Raw genomic sequence first — 6,957 nt, 5'->3', positions numbered from 1 at the left:
TCAGACGATGCTTCGATTCCTTTTCAATTTTCTCTAATTAATATTTCGTTAATAAAACAAAATTTTTCGAAATTTTTGCTATGAAAATTTCTGTTTTTCGTTCAAGGAATAAGTTGGAAAACTAGACTTCAACTCATTACATGAATCTACATACAGCAAGAATGAATTATAATATCCTATTCAAGTAGAACTCAGTGTCTGTGCAACAAACAAACATGAAAATTAACAAAATACATCCATACACACATATGTGTGTAAAAACAAAAAAAAAAAAGGATTTTAAAGAAAGCAAAAAAATAAGAAAAAATTAAACATAAAAATTTTCTCTAAAATGGGTTACTTGGGTTGTAAGCTTAATTCTATGTAAATATTGTGTAATGGATGTTCAAAAGAGATAAACCTAGATTATGGTAAGATAGTTGCGGCTACAAGATGTACTTCCACTATTCAATTGTATATGCTTTCTTCAAAATAGCAATATATGTAGAATACCTACATCATTTGATTTTATGTAAGCAATATCTATGCAATTTATATAGGTACTTTAACGAATAAATAATGTTTCTTTTAGAATGAAAATTTATGTATGGAACAGGAAAAGAATAATAGAATAATGTATAACATTTTTTTTTTTTTGAATGTATAGAATGATTTAAAAGTTAAATTTGAAATAAAAGGCTTTATATATCTTTAGGAAATTCAAAAAGGTTTTATGTAACATTGAAAAAAGAAATTTTTTCTCTATATGATGCATAGACAGCACCTGTATAGAACATATTTTTTACTTATCAGATAAGTATAGTTATAAAATGACCTAACTTGAAAGAATTCCATGGTTTATATAGATAGAAAATCAAAAACTTATTATTTCCTAAAATCGAGAAATTGAAAAATTCGCACTGTTTAAAGGTATAATGTTTGTGAACATATTTAAGAAATGTTAACGAAAACTTTAAATTAAAGTATAGCTATGTTTAATTGAACACTTGGGCTTCAATTTAGTAAAGTGATTCTGAAAATGGTATTAATTTCAATGTTGAAGTTCCCTAAATTTGTACTAAGCGTTTGATTCCAAATGTTGGCGCACTTTCCCAAAGTATGTAAGTAAGTATTCTTAATATTTAGTAATAATTATTAAATAATATTTAATTTAAGTGAATTGAAGAGGTAAGTGGACAAAGGGGTTAACTAACATTTTAACGAAAATTGAGTTGCTCAGATAGAACAACATTAAATTTGATATATTTTCAACTGTGATTACTCTTATAGCTAGGAACTTAATAGAAGACGAGGTTGGCAGTGCACATAGGAGTTAAGTAACAAAAAAATTAATATTTTTACACTTTGTTAATGAAAAAAAATGTCAAAATGTAAATGTAAGTTAACCCCTTTGTCCATTCACCGCTTCATACACTTAAAATAATCTATTTTTAAATAAGAATGTGAATATATTCAATAAGTAGGTCATTATTTTATACTCTAATATAATATAATACAATATAATATGTATGTATAACAGAATTATTCGTATAAATTTAAGATTCATAAAGAACTACTTACATTCATTGTGAATTTAAAACTTATACGTTAAAAAATTGTTCAGTAGTTTACCTGTAAAGAAATAAAAAATAAGTTAAGATTAAAATTCATAAAAAGTTATTAAGAATTAATAAGTAAGAGATGAGAAATTCAAGATTGACACTAAAAATTCTAATCATTTGATTTGCTTAATTTGAGCTCTAATTTTCTATATTCGTTGAAAATATAAGCGAATATATACCATGTTTTAAACCGTTTCTTTAATAGCACTGCATGATATTTTGATAAAAATAATACTGTGTGGTTAATGCCTACAGCAGTTGTTCTCAATCTGTTACTGCTCGTGGCCCTCCAAAACAATGACCTCGTTTGCGTGGCCTCCTCCCTTTTAACAATATGCATGCAGGTGTTTACACGCAAGTGTTTTATTAGAAAGAACATACTTCTTGGGTTCTCTGCAGCACTTATACGGTAACCTTTAATGATTTTGTTATAATGATTTAGCTGCATCTCCGCTATAGGGCAAATTTCAGTACTCATTTGTTTTAAAGATTGTTTCAATAGCACTTGCGCCTGCTCAAAATGAATAAAACTCGGAGTATACCTACTTTGATAAACAGAACTGATTGGATTGCTTTTTCAAATTTTTTTTTAATTTCTGAGTTTTCTAATTATGCAATTTTTTTTTTTAAAAATTTTGTTTTTCATTAATTAATGTTTGTTAAATTTTTGATTACAAGTACTATTAGCCTGATTATGACTTAAACACCAAAATTGGTCTTAAGTTTAAAAACCATTGCTTTGTCGATTTGTTTTGGGTTAATATTTTATATGAACAAAATAAACATGCACGCGTCAATTTATCACTTCCAATACACAATAGTTTTTATTCCATTACAACAGAATTTCATTGGAAAATAGCATTCTGTTTCGAACCATATTTTCATATAGTGACATTTGTTCCTGTAAAACGAAACACATTGCATACATAAATTAAGTTTTAGTGAAATCCTTGTAATATTTAAGTGATTACCCTATAATTTTGTTTATCAGAATAACAATTTACAAATCAATATAAATTATTTTTTTAAACTAACATTCATGTTATAGGGAAGATTCACAACAAGTCTTTTTTGTACACATATACAATCATAATTTTCATTTGTCATTCGAAATTTATTAATAAAATACTCGTTAACATTCATATATGTATATTTTTATATATATTATGTTTGAATGTTTGTAGTACCAATAATAAATATACGCAGGACAATAACTATATTTTATTTTTTTATAACCACACATACTAATTTTATATTATTATTAAGATTATGTATAACAAATAAACGGTATATAATCATAATATTCTGATAATTTGTTACAAATTAAGCCTGTCTAAGATCATATTAATCTTTTGATTGCTCAACTAACTATTAAGATAACCTCTCATACATGAACATAGAGAAGATAAATTATAAATTACTTTTACAAGTGAAAAACTTTTCTTATTATATTAAGTTTTTTTTTATATTTTTATTTTGTGTAGTGTTATATTTAAGTATAACATTTTATATTACTTATAACCGTTAAAAACCATTTTGTGAATGTATAATAATATTATATGTAGTACATAAAGTATATTGTTGTTTGTATAAGATTGTTACATTGTACATTGTAATGTGTTCATTTCTAATAGCAGTTAATATTTAACACAATCATCATAATGATCTATCCATATTAGGATTATTATTATACATAGGTGTGTGTGTACACTGAACGAAAAGATTAGTTTAAATTAGCTAAAATTCGAGTGTGGCGCAGCTTATTTATTGGGTGTTTTTCAGCCAACTAATATATTAGGTAATATAACTAAGAAAAATTGGGTAAAACTTGGTATAAAAAAACAATGGAAAATCAGCCAAGCCTTAGTGAAATTAAGCTTATCGGTTTTGGCTAAAACTTATTGCCTTAGGCAGAGCAGCTTAGCCACTTAGGTGTTTTACCTTATTTCTGACTGTTATATTTGTATAACAGCGTAAATTGTTATACAAGTTTTACCTTATTTTTAAGCTGTATTACCTTAACAGTTAAGGTGTTCTACCTAATTTTTAAGGTACTTAAATAGCTTAACAAATAAGGTGTCTTACCTTATTTCTTAGGTGTTCAAATAGCTAAGCAAATAAGGTGTCTTACCTTATTTCTTGGGTGTTCAAATAGCTTAGAAAATAAGGTGTCTTACCTTATTTCTTGGGTGTTCAAATAGCTTAGCAAATATGGTGTTTTACCTTACTTCTTGGCTGTTCAAATAGCTTAGTAAATAAGGTATTTTAACTTATTTATAAGCTGTTTAAATAGCTTAATAAATAAGATGTTTTAACTTATTTATAAGCTGTTTAAATAGCTCAATAAATACGGTGTTTTAACTTATTTATAAGCTGTTTTAATAGCTTAATAAATAACGTGACTTACCTTACTTTTAAGCTATTTTATGATAACTAATAATTTAAGATATTAAACTTAATTTCAAGTGAAAATCTAGCAACAATGTACAATAAAAAATTTGTTTTTCAATTATATGTGAATTAATTAAAGCGATTTTTATTTAAAAAAAAAATATTGTAAATTATTTCGTGAAATAATATTCTGTTATTGTCATAATTATTGAAATATTCTTTGAAATATTATTTTGTAATAAAAAAATACATTCCAATTTGAAATTTTGTAACATTAAAAGTAATCTAAATGTAAATTGAAAGTAATATTAATTAATCCAAAATGTTATACTTTATAAAAAAACTAAAATACAGAAACAAAAAGAAATTTTCCTTTTCTCTTTTGGCAAAATTATTTTAAAAGTTTCAAATTTGTTTTTCTTGATATGTTTGTTACTTATCCATATATAGCAAAAACTTTGATGTTCACAAAAAAGATTTTCAAATTGTATTTCAACTTTCCAAAATGAATTTAATTATTGCTTATATCTATCCTTTAAAAAAAAATTGTTATAAAATTTAAACTTATTTTTAATTCTGTTAATTCTGTATAATTAATGACTGACTCTAAATGTAAACAATATTGTGTTTTAAATATTTTAGCCTTATGCAAAAAGTTATATAAACTAAATAAGCTAATGAGCTAATTCCGTATGTTCAATTTCTTAAATAATTTAAAACGAAAAAAACTTCCTTCCAAAATACGATAGAATAATTTGAAGCAACATTGAATAGTTTCTAAGTATTAAATTGAAATTTTGCATCTGCCAGAACAATTTAGAATTTTTGGTAGCGAAATTCTTCTCCGGTAATCAAAATGAATGGTTGCAAAGTCGATTTATTTTGATAATGTTGATCAGTTAATTCGTTTAAGACACTATTCACTTGACTTTCCAAATTGTTGGTAATGTAAATGATCATTGGGAATCATGAATAGTATATTTTGTCCGTTTTCCATTGATTACCTTGGTAGACGGTAATAAAATTCAAATAGAAACTTCATATTACAAAGATGTATCATGTCTAAAATAATAATTAACTGTGTTAATGACAACGAGAAACTATATCATAGCATTAAGATTATAGAAATAAAACTACAATTTATTGTTTATTAATTTGTAATAAAATGTACGAACCTGAATCCATCATACTATTTTTTCTTTAAATATTTTTAATAAGTTTTATTCGCAGCATCTTTAATCTTTATTGTAAAATTTCCACTGCAACTTTACAAAAACTGTTCCATAAATCAAAATAAAAGTTATTATGCCGGAATAGTGTGAGTAATTCTATCTTATCAACCTTATATATAGAGATTATCAATCTGGAAAAATACAATTTTTATTAATTAAATATTTATGTGATTTTATTAACACATTATAAAATTTTTTACTAAGACAAAAAAAGTTTGATAAAAAACTTAAAACTTATAAAATCAAAAATTTTTTGTTCGGGCAAACATCTTTTTCTTCAATGCTTTTTGCTCACAAACTACTTGCACATTCAAGTATTATTGTTACATAATTACTCTTGTTTAAAAAACGTCAGGTTTTTTAAAATGTTCGCGGAAGAACACTAAATAATTTATATTTCTTAAATTTTCTAATTTCAATGACAAGTCTTACCAGCTCAGGTGCTTTTAAGTATCTAAATAGTCATTCCACCAAAATTTGTTCCAGATTCCTGTTGCTGAAACATATTTTATTTTTGGACTTTGTAGTTTTTTTCCATTTTGGTATTAATTCATCCCAATCCCGTATGTATTTAAGCTCAGTGCAAATATTTTTTGCTTCTTGAGGTGAAACGTTTTCCATATCTATATAATAAGTGTGAAACATATAAAAAGCATTCAGTTAAGTAAAGTACAAAATTATAACTATTTTAAATATAGCAAAAATATTTACCATTTTGTTAAGTATAGTCTATTTGATACTCTAATTTAGGAAAAATAGCATTATCTGATACATCGTCTGTTGTTCCTTTTTTTGCACTCTGCATCTGAGACTCTAGATTGCAATTTTTCATTCTTATTCATTTTCCCTTTGGTTCAATAAATAGCTCTTTCACGCTCCCAGAACTAACCTGGTTTAATTCAAGTAGCACATCGCAAACAGTAGTGCATCGTTTTGTATTCATATAATTTTAAATATTATAAAATTTGACGATGAGTATATTATACACATAAAATTAATTTAAAATACTTACAAATCTAAGTATTCAATATTCACCCAAAATAAATAAAGATAACTACATAAATTAAATTTGATTAAAATATAATATCTAAGCCATTTTACTGAAAAAAAGCATTATCTTTAAACAACCTGTAGAAATAGTAATATGCTTAAGTATGTATTAGGGATGTTTATGTATGCATGTATATATGAATATATTGTCTTCCGACGAATGATTTTTTATTATTTTGATTTGTTGCAAAAATCTTTGTGTTGTTTAATCTTTTTAGTACTTTTTAATTATAAAAAAAAAATAAAAAAACATGAAAAGTGTGAATAGAAGAATAAAAGAGACAAAAATAACTGTAAATAAGTTTGGACGCTTCGAATGATTTTAACATTCATAGTTTATTTCACCTATATACATACATACATGCATATACATTTATAATTTCAAATATTTAAAATTTAACTTACCAATATTTCGATTCCTTTTTTTTCTTTTCCTTTTATGTTTCACTTTTGTACCAAATTTTTTACATAAATATAAATCTTCATAAATGTATGTACATATGTATATATTTTTCAAAAAATTTAATAAAATTAATAAAATGTGTTTGTAAAGTAAATTTTAATTCTTTCAAAGTTATGTTTTAGCAACTTTGTTAATATTTTGTTCATATAAATTTCTAATATTTATGTTTTTCTTAAATTATACTTTTACTAGAATTATTTTAACTTTAATTTTTTTAATA

At 24.4% G+C, this 6,957-nt stretch overlaps 1 long non-coding RNA gene across 2 annotated transcripts; it reads right to left on the bottom strand.

The window, feature by feature from the left end:
• Window positions 1-5,221: 5,221 nt before the first annotated feature.
• Window positions 5,222-6,570, bottom strand: LOC129608822 (uncharacterized). Of its 2 annotated transcripts, XR_008696913.1 has the most exons (4): window positions 6,237-6,570; window positions 5,936-6,113; window positions 5,657-5,847; window positions 5,222-5,355 (listed from the first exon to the last, which is right to left on the bottom strand). It is a non-coding gene; the product is annotated as an uncharacterized LOC129608822 (long non-coding RNA). The 2 variants fall into 2 exon arrangements; XR_008696912.1 differs by having other exon boundaries at window positions 5,936-6,570.
• Window positions 6,571-6,957: the final 387 nt, after the last annotated feature.

Source organism: Condylostylus longicornis, unplaced genomic scaffold (assembly GCF_029603195.1).
Source record: "Condylostylus longicornis isolate FDR11 unplaced genomic scaffold, ASM2960319v2 ptg000036l, whole genome shotgun sequence".
Classification (NCBI taxonomy): Eukaryota; Metazoa; Arthropoda; class Insecta; order Diptera; family Dolichopodidae; genus Condylostylus; species Condylostylus longicornis.
This window is presented reverse-complemented; position numbering and strand designations above follow the sequence as displayed.